Source organism: Panthera leo, chromosome D1, assembly GCF_018350215.1.
Source record: "Panthera leo isolate Ple1 chromosome D1, P.leo_Ple1_pat1.1, whole genome shotgun sequence".
In the NCBI taxonomy this organism is placed as follows: domain Eukaryota; kingdom Metazoa; phylum Chordata; class Mammalia; order Carnivora; family Felidae; genus Panthera; species Panthera leo.
Genome location: NC_056688.1, coordinates 61,042,852 through 61,057,753, shown reverse-complemented (window position 1 = coordinate 61,057,753; position 14,902 = coordinate 61,042,852). Strand labels below are relative to the sequence as shown.

The 14,902-nt window shown below is 39.7% G+C and overlaps 2 pseudogenes; both read left to right on the top strand.

Annotated features, from left to right (window-relative positions):
* Positions 1 to 272: 272 nt before the first annotated feature.
* LOC122201220 lies at positions 273 to 1,193 on the top strand (annotated as a pseudogene).
* A 9,398-nt stretch (positions 1,194 to 10,591) lies between these two features.
* On the top strand, positions 10,592 to 11,523 carry LOC122201219 (annotated as a pseudogene).
* The last annotated feature ends 3,379 nt before the right edge of the window (positions 11,524 to 14,902 follow it).

Below are 14,902 nucleotides of genomic sequence, written 5' to 3'. Positions count from 1 at the left end.
TATCTTCAAATGAGGAAGGAATTTTCTGTCTATGAAAGGCACAAAAAGCCTCTGAAAACTAGGCTTCGTGGCAGCCAAGAAAAGAGCCAGCATTGTACTCTAGAGGAACTTCTAAAGGAATGGGATTCAGAGCTATAAAAAGAGGAAGAGAGTGATATTACTCTGCAAGCATGGGTCATGGGCATTGTGGGATGAGATGCTAGGAAAATGCTGTGAAAGAATAACTTTTTGCCTTCTCCATAATTTTTCCAGGGCAAGCTCTTCCCAAAGTTATGGCAGTTCTTAACAACAATAATGCCAGCAACTTCATTTTCATACTGATGGACCTCTCATTGCTGGACAGCTATTCCTATCTGCTCTATCTATGTTGTGTCTTTGCTGGGCAACATCACCATAATGTACATTGTCAAGCCTGTCCCTAGCCTCCACACACCTAGGTACCTCTTCCTGTCCATGCTTTCAATGGCAGACCTGGGCCTCTCAGCTTCTACATTGCCTTCAATGACAGCTGTCTTTCTCCTGGGCCAGAGAGAGGTGGGAGCTGCAACCTGCTTTACACAACTCTTCTTCATCCATACTTTCTCAGTTATTGAATCATCTGTGCTCTTGGCCATGGCTTTGGACCGCCATGTGGCTATTCGAGAGCTTTTATGCTATGCCACCATTCTCACAACCAAGCGCATTGGGGCCATTGGGCTGGCCATTGTGATACGTAGTGCTGCTCTCCATCTGCCCCTGTTCTTGATCCTTGGAAGACGGCAATTTCAGCCTATGAATGCTCTGTCTCATTCATATTGTGTTCATCCTGATGTTTTAAGGCTAGCCAGTTCTAGCACTCTTGTGAACAGTGGCTTTGGGCTCTTTGTCATGCTCTCCACACTGGCTTTGGATGCTGTACTCATTCTCCTCTCCCACATGCTAATCTTGAGGACAGTATTGAGCATTTCTTCTAACACTGAGGGGCTCAAAGCCTTTAACACCTGCATTTCCCACAGCTGTGCTGTATTACTATTTTATACGCCACTGGTCAGCCTGTCTATGATCCATCACTTTGGGAAAAAGAAGCTACCAGCTCAGGTATATACATGCTTCTCTCCTATCTACATTTTCTTGTTCCTCTAATGCTCAACCCAATTGTCTACAGTGTTAAAACCAAAGAGATTCGGGCATGCATTCTGAAGATGTCCACCTAAAAAAACTCTGAATCACAGAGATAAAATACTGGTTTGGTAATCAGCCTGCTGACTGAACCCATCTCTGAGAGGAAACAGAGTATACAGCTTCCATCTGATGTTGATTAATTATTAAAAAAACTGACTGAAATATATTATGTATTTAAATATATACCATTTAAAACAGCACCTATTTAATGAGAAAAAACATGTTGCTCATTCTGCAAAAATCAATATCAGCCTGTGAAAGACTCAGATTATTACAGAGGAAACTGTCAGCCCCTTGAAAGAGTATCATTTACATGAAAAAGCAAGCAGATTAGAAGAGTGGAATTCAAAGACATCTAAAATATCTTCCAACTAAAAATCTAGAGGTTTATAAACTTTAGCTCAAGAGGGCTTTACTTTGTATATTTTCTGAAAATTTGGCAAATATTAAAATCAAAATATGTTTTTTATGAATTATGTAATAACTTTAGATGTGTGTTACACTGGAAAATACACACCAAATGAGCTACAGAACTTTTAAATACATTTAAAGAAACAAATACCTGAATTACCATAATAAAATGTATTACAATGTGACTATTTGGCAGTTCAGGTTTTTTTAAGCTCCATGATACATGAAAGGTGGACACAGCTTCCAATATTCTTCAGCTCTCTGAATGAAGTGAAAGCTGTTCCTCACTTCCTAATAAATACAAGAGATATTCTGTGCTCTCATAAACTTACCATGGCATGCTATAATTTTTGAATGATAGCTATCATGTAGAACTTAATTTTTTTCTCAATCTTTCAGGGAATATTAGACAAAATAAGCAAAGTAGACCTCCTGGAAGATGATTCTTAAAAGAACTGACTAAGCTTTCATAAACAAGTCAAAGCTAGAGAAACTGATTTGTTCACTTTATCATGGTCTTTTTCTTTCTGGATTAAATCTTCAGCTAACCTCTCTGATAGAATTGCCCTGTTAAAAACATAACCAGTGCTAAGTCAACTAAGACTTTTACCTAAGTGCTAGTATTTAGGATCAGAACACCTTGTAAAGTTATTTATAATGTTGAGATGAAAAGAAAAGAAACATACTACCAGTATTTTATTTCTCTCCTACAGAGTCATTCATTTCGGTATTATTTATTCATCTATACTAGGCCACTTCCTATTCAAAATATAAAGAAAACAAAATAGAATATTTCTAGCTCAGTGTGAAAAGTTTAAATCATCAGGGAAAATTGAATTGTAAGCATATAATTCCCCAGTGAGTCACAGGTGCTCTGACAACAGACAGCACAGCTTCCGGTGAGGACACAAGAAGGATGGGTCCATTGGAATGATGGAAATTTCAGGATACTTCTTTGAACTTACGAATTTTAAGTGGGGACTGGAAAGATGAAATATATAAGCACAACATACAAAGCCCTTGTGATTTGACTTCATCTCTCAACAGATCCTGCATTCCAGAAACACAAAAGTTGAAGCGCCTAATGAACACTTGGCAGTTCCTGGCATCTGACTGTTACTTCATTTTGTAACTCTAATCGCAACATCCAAAGCTCTTCCTCTTCTGCTACCACTCTACTGCTCCCACCCCACACATATAGCTCTATTGTCAAGGTGCTGAAGACACTTTTTTTTTTTAATTTGAGAGAGAGTGAATGGTAGAGAGGGGCGGCGGAGGCGGGTGGGGGGGGAGAGAGAGAGAGAGAGAGAGAGAGTATTAAGTAGGTCCCATGCACAGCAGCGAGCCCAACTCAGGGCTCAATCCCATGACCCTGAGATCATGACCTGAGCAGAACTCAAGAGTCTAATGCTCAACCAACTGACCCACCCAGGCGCCCCTGAAGATGCCTTTTGTTAGCATACCACCACATTTTCTGTTATGTTGGGTAACCCTCCTCAAAATCTATTAATATCACATGCATGTCTTTATTGAGGAATAATTGACATATAAGAAATTGCACATATTTACAGTATACAATTTGATGAATTTAATACACATACACACCCATGAAATCATCACCAATCTCAAGATAATGAACATACACACTACTCCCAAGTTTCCTGTTGTTTTTCTTCCCCGGTACATTTTTCCACTCAACCCGTCAAAGGCTGAGATGATTTTGTTATTACAGATTAGTGTACATCTTTCTAAAATTTTACATCAATGTATTCATAAAGTATATGCTTTTTTGCTAGCAGTCTGGCTTTTTTATCTCCGCATAAGTATATTGAGTTCTATTTGAGTTGTTTTTATATTATTCCATTTTATTGCTGAATAATATTTCACTGTGGATATATCACAATTTGCATATACTTCCCTTCGCATTTGCCACATGTAATACTCTGTATCCCTTAGCATATGTGCAAATTTATACCTGTCATCATTTTCTTTCAGCCTGAAAATGTTTAATATTTTATCTCTAAAATTTTACTAGATTAGAATTGTAAATTTCAAGGATTTTTTTCCCATATGACTTTAAAAATATGATTTCTTATTTGTTAATTTCTTTCTCTGGCAGTGAGAAATCTGGATACCATTATCTATAATTTATTTTTTTCATCCCTCATATACATAAATTTAGTTTCAAAATTATTAAGGCTCTTTTCTTCCAATTCTAGAATCGCTGTTCATCCTGAATCTCTTCTTATTAGCTGTTTTACTTTATTCTGATTATCTTTCTACTTTTTATTTGCCTTTTTTTAATGTGCCCATAGGCATTGCATATGCTATGTTATTGAGAATATGGGTCACATTATCCTATATAAAGAGAATCTGATTTGAGCTGGCAGGCAGGATCATGTTAATGTTTTTGCATCTTGACTGTATGCCTTATTAGGGTTGATGCTAATTAGCCCTCACTCTTTGGTTACAGTATTCTCTCCTAATTTCCTGCTATTCGCCTTGTTGGTGAGAAAGGGATTTCTACTGTAGGGTTATGGAAATAGATGAAAGCATGGTACTTGATGCTGGAAAGATAGAACTGATAGCAGTTTATTAGACATAGATACTCATAGACTAGGGGAAGGAGGAAACTGCACACCAGGGGCACGCCTGGGTTACACTTGGGGACAAAGCAAACAAACAAAGGGCCATGAGAGGCAGGCTCGGTAGTAACAGTTAGATGGGGTTACTCCTCTCATTCCCAAAGGAGAATGTGAGTGGTTTGTTTGAATAATTTCATGGGTTTACATGCAGGTGAAAGCCATTAGTTGGAGTGCAGCATATTTGATTGTTAGGGGAACGAGCTGGGAGGGGACCCTTGTCCACTGGATGTGGGGCATATCTGGGAAGAGCAGGGCAGCTATTGTTAGGCTTTTAGATGCACTCCCAGTTTCAGATGTCAAAGGAACACATGATATTGAATCAATTTCATGAAATCAGAAACCATACCATATACTCCTATTCCTATGGTATGGCCCTTCTAGGATTTCATGTCAATGTCCAAGGTGTTCAAAGAGCTCTGTCCACTCTCCCTTTTTGGAACTCCAGTTGTCCCAATACTGAATGACCTCCAGAATTTCCATGCAACTTACATCCCACTCTGTCTCAGAGATGTTCTCTGCCAAGCTTTTTGGAATCTTGACCCATGAATTTGCAGCTTAGTACTTGGTGAAAACCTCAAACGGATACCTAAGTAGATTTCTAGGACTCCTTCCTTCTTCAACTTCTTTATATCCAGTAGGTGCCCCAAATTTTGACCCCTCACACTCTCTAAAATCACTTTGGTCTTCTCCCTCCAGTAGGTAGAGAGCTGCCCTCAATTTGCATTCAACTTCCTTGGCTGAGCTTATAAAGCACCATCTGGCAGAGAACCTGCATGGATATCTAGCTCACTTCCTGTTTCCTTTATCACAAGGAACCACAGCTCTACACTGTCTGTTTTACAATGCCTGACATATTTTATATATCTTGCCCAGAGTTACAGTTGTTTATTTGTTGGAATATGTTCAACATCCAGTTCTTCTTTATGACCTATAATGTTGAGTTTGAAAGCTTTGGGAACCTCACGATTTTCTTTCATTCATACTCAAAGGTTTGACAAATGTGCTCACAACGAACTGCAATTTTTTGTTTTGCACTTGTATCGTGAAACAAAGAATTTTACAAAACATTTTTTGGGGCAAGTATGAATTGTCGGCCTTGGTTTTCAATGCTGTGGCTAAACCTGTTTCTGTTCTGTTTATTTCTATTTTCTATTTCTATTTTCCTCAAAGATAGAAAGTCCTTCATTGCATTCAACTCTTATTATTTCTGTGGCAACAAGAGAAAGTTTCTTTGTTGTATTTGTATGTACATCAACATCAGCATCACCACATTTATCAAGTGCTTAATGTGCGTTTTTTTTTTGTTTTTTGTTTTGTTTTTTGTTTTGTTTTTTAGGAATGATAGCGGATGGTTCGCATATACTATCATATTAAATACCCACAATGTTATTATGGAAAAATAATGATAAAATAATAGGTAATTATTTGAGTATTGAGAAACATTTTTGTAAGTTTTCTAAGGGAGTACCTGATTTAATCCTCACAACAACATTGTACATTAGTTTCTTTCACTATTTCAATTTCACAGGTAAGGAAACTGAGAGGTTCAATTCAGGTCTTTCTGATGTTGAAGCCTGCACTCTCGAGCAGCTAATTACTTTTTAGTCACAATACAAGTAGAGTCAGAAACTGAGACAGACTTGGACAGGACCAAAGAGTTTCCAATCACGACGGAGTTTCTTTACAGGCAATGCAAAACTTCTTTGGCAGTGACATGGTTAAAGGTATTTGCACTCCAAAGCCCATGCTGCCCACTGTGTTCATCAAGGGATGATATCCAGGAATGTACCCTGGAGGAGGGTGAGAAATGTCTTCAGCTCTTATGTCCTCCTGTGGGTGAGCCAGGAACACGGGGCTTGGGAGGAAAGCCATTTGCCAAGGTTCCTTATTAGTGCTCATCTAAGAATAGAGTTAATATGTTTTAAGACCCTGAAAAAGTACAGTATTAAAGATTTATATGGAGAAAAAATATTCTTTATCTTTGGGTACCATCTGGGAGCTACTGGATAAGTTTCCTCAAATGTGCTGTCACAATAGATAAAACCAAATAAATGGGAAATTAGGAGATCAGCTGAAAATTAGGAGATGAGCTGGTAACGAGCATATATCTTCAATGCCTTAAATACAGCCTGATTTATGTTTTCCTAAGACTTTAGGCAGATGGATTCTATGCCCCTTAAGGGAGACATGCTGAGATGAGGAAAAGTTTGAGGAGCAGAAAGGAATGGAAATTTCCTCATTTGTGAAGACAGTTTGAAAAGGCAGTCTGTTTCTATTTGTATGATGGAAGGTAACAGAATGATGATGTGAACAGACAAATCCAGAGTGATCAAGGTTAATTGCAATTACTTCTAAATCTTTGAAGAATCCTATTTGGAAAAGCTCCTTGAATTCTGAGCATGGTAAGTAAAGGTAGGAAAAACTAAAGAACACACACATATTAACAATGATTATTTATTTTCTAAGTGCTGTACAGAATACTAGGAACTCATCCACCCAGTCTTAGTTTATCATCAGAGAAACCTACGAGATTGGTATGCTGTGAGAATTGGTACAATTCACCCTATTCCATTATTTAGACAATAGGAAAAGTGAAATCAGCACTGTATATGTAAGTGTAGATATATGGTATGAGAGGAGAATCCTTTGTGTACATCTATTCTCTTATTTCTTATTAATGGCGTTGCAGAATATTGGCTGTTAACACTTAGTATTAATCTGAATCCAAATGTGACTCCAGAAGAAAACACATTGGTGTTAGGAACCACCACTTTATTCCATAGTTCCCCACTTTATTCCATGATGCTGCAGGTTGACACCTGATTGAAAATCTGCTGGCAAGCCAAAAGGAACAGTTTCTGTAAAGGAGGTCACAGCACAGTCTTTTTTTTCCCCAAGTTTATTTACTTATTTTGAGAGACAGCATGTGTGCAGGAGCAGGGGAGGGGTAGAGACAGAGAGAGGGAGAGAGAAAATCCCAAGCAGGCTCTGTACTGTCATCACACAGCCCCACACAGGGCTTGATCTCATGAACTGTGAGATCATGACTTGAGGCAAAATCAAGAGTCAGACACTTAACGGACAAGCCACCCTAGCACCCCTCTCGTAGTGCATTCTTACTTTTGGATAAATAGCTGTTGCTTAAGTCTAAGTTTGCTCAAGTTTGTTTGGTTTTTGTTTTCCAGTGTTTCGTGCTGAAGCCAGGACCAGAAACCAGTTGCCCTGCCTTTTCACCTATATTTTTCTGTTTCTTACCACAAAATCCTTTCATTCCACAAGTATTTCTTAAAAATTAAGAAAAACTATCACACACACAACACACACACACACACACACACACACACACACACACACACGAATTCACCAAACTCTTCTTCTTCTGCACAGTCAGCTTAATGCAGTATACAAAAATAATATGTTCCACATATATGAGCACCTCAGGGCCTTTTCTAATAAGTCCATTTTCTCAAATGCTAAGTGAAATAATGTCCAGAAGTTATGACTATGCTTAAACTATGTCCATTCATTTTGTTTCTATCTCCACATTTGAAATCTATGGGTTAAGGGAGAGAACTCTCAGTCTGTTAAAAAAAAAAATCTTAAAGATCATTTTCTAATTTTAAAGAAACAGTGCAGCATGAACACAGGATGAAGAATTCATACGTGGCATTCAAACACTTAATTTGAACACACAATTCTTCCCAGTGTCCTCAAAAATCTCTCCGTCTTATTTCACGCTCGCTCCTCTGTCAGTAACTGACTAGGAATTCATACATCTGTATATAGAGAGCTAAAACAGTCTGTTCAGCTTCCAACAGCAGCAGAATTTAGCAGACTGCAGATTTTCTTAGCACTGGGGAACAAGGTTTCTTTCTTTGTCTAAGAATGTCCCTTTTCTGTTAATTCATAACCTCTGCTTCTCTCCTGCTTCCTTGCTTTTCCGACAGCACTCATCTGCTTACAAAAAAAATACTATAACTAACGATGTGCCTCAGTGATTCTCAGGCTTTGGTTTGCATCAGAATCACCTGGAGAGTTTGTTAAAACACCAAATGCTGGACTTCAACTGGAGATATCCTGATGGGCATGTAGGTTGGGGGTGGAACCTAATGATTTGTATTTATTACAAGCTGTCCTGTGCTGCTGATGCCACCAGCCCAGAGTCCACACTGTCAGAGCCACTAGGTGTATGTGCTGAAGCACGGAAGAAAATACCTCCCCACTCCCAGTCAAGTGAAATGCAGTTTTCTTAAGTAATCGTGTTGGTTCTGGAAGGTTATCTCTATTATCTTAACTTCTCCTATTTCTATCACAATTCCAGCTTTAACAAATACCTATCTCATAGCTACCTTGTGCACTAACAACTTCAGGTTTCTAGTGATGTGCCTTCATACATTCCCTGCCAATCAGAACTCACTCACCCGGACAGGTACAGTCTTGCTCCCTCTTTCTGTTTTGCCCTGTCTACAATTCTCCCTTCTTCAGAGAACTTTCACCTAAACTCACTATTGAAAATCATATGCCCTTCTCTTTCCACACTGTTTTATTTTCTTCACATACTTGAAATATTGATTCATGCTTCCCTTATTATTGGGATCTTATTAATATCTGTGTCTAGAACAGTTCCTTAGATGGTTTAATTATTGAATGAAAATGAGGGCATTTAATCTGGAGGAAATAAAGTAAACTAGAAGAAGAAAACCAGAAATGGCCATCATATAGGAAATTTTTAAGAGGAAAACCAGAAATGGCCACCTAATAAGAAATTTTTAAGCACAGAAATTCATGGGAATTTTTTATTTCCTTAGATGTAAGGATAAGGTTTGTGAATGTCTTGGTATGTTTGTTAATAGCTGGCATTTGTCTTTACATTCAAACAATAATATCCAGAGTAAAAGATACTGAGTCAGAGAGAATTTTTTCCAGTCCTAGATTCTCCTTTACAATTGATAGGACTTGAGTAAAGTTATACACTTGAATTCTTAAGGATTAAGTTTCTTAATCTGGAAAAACTGATCTAACTTCTAAGGGTTGAGATGCTTTATAATCAAATATCAGAGAACATTCTGTAAATTACTTTAGGTGAAATATGGAAGCAATAAATTACACTTGCACATTTTTACCTGCTGAAGAAAAAGTGACATAATTCATTATTATGTGGAAATCCTAGAAAGGAGAACAAATACTAGATTATTCTCAAATACATGAGAGAAAAAGCAATAAAATGAAAAATCAGTATCATTGGAGAAAGACCAAACATAACAAATCTCTGAATGTATGATTAAGATTCCTAAAAATTAAGATGTCCTTGTTGGCTATTATTCTTCAGTTTTGTACTCCTGGGATACTCCAGAAATCTCCCTCCTTTGTTTATGATTAGGAGGAAAGGCAAAAGCTTTTAGACAGTCCTTTGAGTGCTTTCTCAGAAAATGGAAATCATGATGGATGGAATAAGAGGGAGCCCAACTGGCAGGGAATGAAACAGGAGCTAAAGCACATGGGAGTGAACATAGCAAAGACAGAAAATGTAGTCCCCCATTATTGTATTTTTCCAGAAATCACTTTATCAGTGGATCTAAGTTCTGATTCCTCCACACATAATATCTTTTTCTGATTTCTATATGCTCATCAATATAATGCTGAAAAAATTACAGATAAGCTTCAAGGTAGTTTTAATTTTCTATGAGTTAGAGATCATACTATTTAATGTTCCCCAGACACAGGTCGATTGGAGAATGACTCATATTTGGAAAAATATCTAGAATTTTTGCCATAGCTTGACACTTTAAACCATGTGGGTGATAAAGTTGTATTTGTGTGCTCACACAGGTGGGCTAACATGTGAAAGGGAATTATTTTGAATTGTTTTAATTTTAAAACAAGATGTCAGTCTGCAAGATTGGGATATTCACCACCCTGAAGTACCTATTTAAAGACAGTGTGAAGGAGAACTTGACAGGAAGTGAGGGACCTGTACTCTGCTCCCAGATCAGACACACTAACTACATAGGGATCTAGAGTTCACATCCCAGGATGTATATAGTGAAGAGTTGAGACCAATATTGTCTCAGACCCTTTCTAGATCCATGTTTCAAACTCTGATTTTTGTGGTAAATTTTGCTGTGTGGTTCCCGAGCCAGGCTCACCATGATTATAAGATTTCCTTTTATAATTCAAACTCACCTTTGCTTAAGGGCCCTTATCTAGGAATTGGGGGAAAGACCTCAGAAATCACAAGGCCAGGGTTGTCAGGGAAACACTCTGGGGAGTCACTGCAAGGTCTTGGTTCATGGTGGAGGTTCTGACGCAGCAACTCCTCTGATTTCAGGGCCTGTAGTGGCATTTCTGCCTGGAACTCTGCCTGCTGGGTCACCATGTCAGACTCCAACCACACTGGTAGTTCCTTCCTCCTAGCAGGGCTCCCAGGCCTTGAGGCTGTGCACAGCTGGCTCTCCATCCCTCTGTGTGCCATGTATGTAGCCTCTCTGGCAGGGAACAGCCTGATCCTGTAGGTGGTGAAGTCAGAGCCCACTCTGCACCAGCCCATGTACTACTTCCTGTCGATGCTGGCAGCGACTGACCTGGGCCTGTCTGCCTCCACGCTCCCCTCCACCATGCTCCCCTTCTACATGCTGGGTCTCAGACAGGTGGTGGTGGATATGTGCCTGGCCCAGCTCTTCTTCATCCACACTTTCTCCATCATGGAGTCCTCTGTGCTGCTGACCATGGCCTTTGACCGTTTTGTGGCCATTAGCAACCCCCTGCGTTACAGCACCATGCTCACCAGCTCCCACATTGCCATCTTGGGCCTGGCCAGTGTGGTGCACAGCATCGGGCTCCACGTCCCTGCCCCCATCATGCTGAAGGAGCTGCCTTACTGCCAGAATCACCTGCTTTCCCCCTCTTACTGCCTACACCCAGATGTCATGAAGCTGGCCTGTGCGGAAACCCACATCAACAGTGCCTATGGTCTCTTTGTGGTGCTCATTGTGCTCTACTATGGGCTGATCTTCAAACAATGCTATCCATTGCTTCCAATGTTGAGCACCTCAAAGTCCTCAATGCTTGTGTCTCCCACGTCTGTGCTGTGTTGCTCTTCTACACGCCTATGATTGGCCTGTCTGTGATCCAGATTTGGGAAGGGGGCTTCCCCTTCCAGCCGTGTGCTGCTCTCTTATCTTCATTTTCTCACGCCTTCGGTGTCAATCCAGCGGTTTTCATCATTAAGACCAAGCAGATCTGGCTGAGGATGCTAAGCCTCTTCTGGCTGGGTGGGGCTGGCATCAGAGACCCTCAGGCTCATTAAATCTTTGGTAGAGAGGGAAAGTCATCATTGTTGTGTAATGAGCCATTTAATATAAAATACCATTGTGAGGAGAATAATGTAACAAGGAGACAGCACAGTCTTTTTATGAAGTTCTCACGCATGGGAAAAAAATAACCACATTCTCCTTTACTTATTTCCAATAAAACAAAAATTCACTGAGCACCTACTCTGTAAAATACACTATTGTTGACCTTGGAAATACAAATGAAACTTAAGATACAGCCACTGTTTTAGAGGAAAACCTCATGATATCTAAGACTCGAAGGGGACTACCAATTTAAATAGAAAACGTTTGAAAGAACAACTTAGGAACTTTACAAATGCATAAAAATGCACATGAGGGCTTTGCCTCAGAGTTTAGGAGAAAGAATTTTTGACAAATAGAGTGATGGGTATATTTGGAATTCAGTTATATTAGAAGCATTCTGGAAAATCCCCACTAAAAATAATCCCCACGAAGAAAGGCATTCATTCTCTCTTGCTAAAGATTGCATCCCTTTTCCTGAAGGTAGCCCTTTCCTATACATTAGGTACTTGGTTAGTATTTGCTGAATAAATGAATGATTGCGGGGGGGAGGGGGGCTACATTTGTGAAACAGGCAAACCAAAAGGACTCCACAAAAATTGCTTTTTTGCTACCTTTCCTGCTTCTGTTCTTGCTAGGACCTATACCCCGACTTTACACACACTTTATGAAACAGATAATGTAGATCCTCCTTGTAAAGGAGGAGTTAATGATTTCTTTGGAGGCTTCCAGCACAATAGATGACATCGAAGGGGTGACCAGGTGGGTTGTCATGAACGTTTTCCAAGAAAACTGACTCACCAAGATGCCTGGCTCCAGGGCATAAATGATTTATGGAGAACCCCTAAGCACTCCAGATGCCTGAGAAGACACGTGCACCAAAGCACAGCCCTCAATAAAAACCCACACCCGAAGCAAAAAGGAGACTCACTTTCCTTTCCTTTTTGAGTCTCCCAGAAGTTCTGTCTGTATCTGCACTCTCTCTGTCTTCAATAAACTGCTCTCACTTCCTACCAGCTCACATTTGATCTCTATCCTGTGCAAAGCCAATGACCCTTTTGGCTGGTACTGTGGGACCCACTCTCTGAGTCCTCCGACAAAGCCAGCCTGTATCACTTGCAAGGGTGAAATGTTCACAGGCAATGAATGTAATTCCAGGTATGTGAGAATCAAACCTGTGAGGACTTCTTAATTTTGCTTTTAGGGAATTTTAGGATTTTGCTGTTTTTCTCATCTCAATAGAAATTTCAAGAATGGTAAGGTTATCCAACTCTTAAACTGGTCACAGTTACCAACACATATTTTTTTCAACACATATTTTTAAATACCAAGAATGAAAAAAATTTCAAGCAAAATTATCTTCTCTGTAGGCTTTTTCTAAAAATCTCATCAGTTTTGAACGTAACTGTAAATGAAGGATGCTTTGAAAATAAAACATGTGAATTTCATTGCTATAGCTTGTGCACTGAATGCTGTGGCTACTTCTTTGTGCATACTTTGTAAAACCTTCCCTTTTAGCTTTTGCACTGACAATAGATTAAGAGGGCAACTTAGAGATACAGTGGGGGATGGAAGTAGTAAGTGGATGGATGTTACAACACAAAATACAAAACAACAAAATTATAATTTTGGGCAGAAAGAGCTGCACTGGGGTTGTGAAGAGTGACTGTTTATATGCCCTGGAGTTGGAGGAAGTGAAGTCAAGAGGATGTTTCTTTTCTTTTTTTAATGTTTATTTTATTTGAGAGAGAGACACAGACAGAGAGAGAGAGAGAGACAGTGCGTGAGTGGGGGGGCCGGGGGGGGGGGGAGCGTAGAGAGAGGGATAACAGAATCTGAAGTAGGCTCCAGGCTCTGAGCTGTCAGCACAGAGTCCAAGGCAGGGCTCTAACTCTCAAGCCCAGCCATGAGATCACGACCTGATGTGAAGTGGGACACTTAGTTGACTGAGCCACCAGGTGCCCCAAGAGGATGTTTATTAAAGGGATTTCCATTAAAGAAGACTCACAGATTACTGGAGGCCTAGCTATTGTCAAGCTAAGGTTGTTTTTCTCTCTAGCAGTAGAGAGATTCCGGAGATTAGGCTATTGATAAGATCGCCTTTTTCTTGTAATTTACTAAAATATTTGTAAACTGATGGAGACTTTATCAGTTTAACCATTTGTTTTTGTCATTTCCTTTGTTCTTGGGCATCCAGGAGTGCCTGAGGAATATCACACTTATCCCACCTGGGGGTGGGGAGTGGATTGCAGGGTGTCAGCTTGCCTTATGCTTCCTCACCATAGATGATAGCATATTTTACTGGCACTATAAATAAAGATGGATGAGAAGATGAAGAGTTCAGGGGCACCTGGGTGGCTCAGTCAGTTAAGCATCGGACTCGATTTTGATTCAGGTCATGATCTCATGGTTTGTGAGTTCTAGCCCCTCATTGCTCTGTATTGAGTGGAGCCTGCTTGAGATTCTCTCCCTCCCTCTCTCTCTGCCCCTCCCATGTACTGTGTCTCACCCCCTCCCCACAAAGTAAATAATGCACTCCCCCCCCATGCACAGAGTGAATAAATTAAAAAAAAAAAAGATGAAGAGTTCTATTCTGCATTGTGTAATGTGAGTTTTCTGCAGGTAATTAAACAATTATGTACAGAAAATAGCTAAATATATAGCTCTGAACTAGAGCTCAGGAAAGGGTCAGAACTTCAAATACGTATGTGTTAATAATTAGTATACAGGTGATAGCTAAAACAATGACAAGGACTTTATTGCCCAAGGATTTCAAGGGAAGCAAGAATAAGCAGTGGCCAGAGAATAAAACACTGAAGAAATCAAGATTAAGTCAATGAGAAAGTATTTAGCTTTTAATGGACTCCAAGAAGGATAAGGGAGTGAAGAGATTGTTCCTTCACAAGTCTCATAACAGATAGTTTCAATAAGGTAAGCTCAGTTCTACTACTTCAAATGCAAAAGTAGTAGTAGTCATGCTAATGCGGGTATATGTTCCTATCAGCACACCACCCTGAATTACAGAATCCTGTCCATAGAATGGTCCCTTGCTGCCGTAAGGGCCTCATTGTTGGTCCAATAGCTAAGTGTCTGCTTAGCCATGCAGAAAAAGTCTCAGAAACTAATTTTCTACAGTCAAATAGCTGGACAATGCGGAGACCATTGGAACAATATTCCTGGCTCAAATAGTTGATTATAACTGGAAATCACCCAATAGCAAAGCACCCTTCCATGTCATGGACTCTGATCTGGGGTGATTAGTCACTATTGAAACTGAAAATGGGAGGCAGAGAAGTGAGATTCATGTGAGGAACAGAAGGATCTGTTTGATAG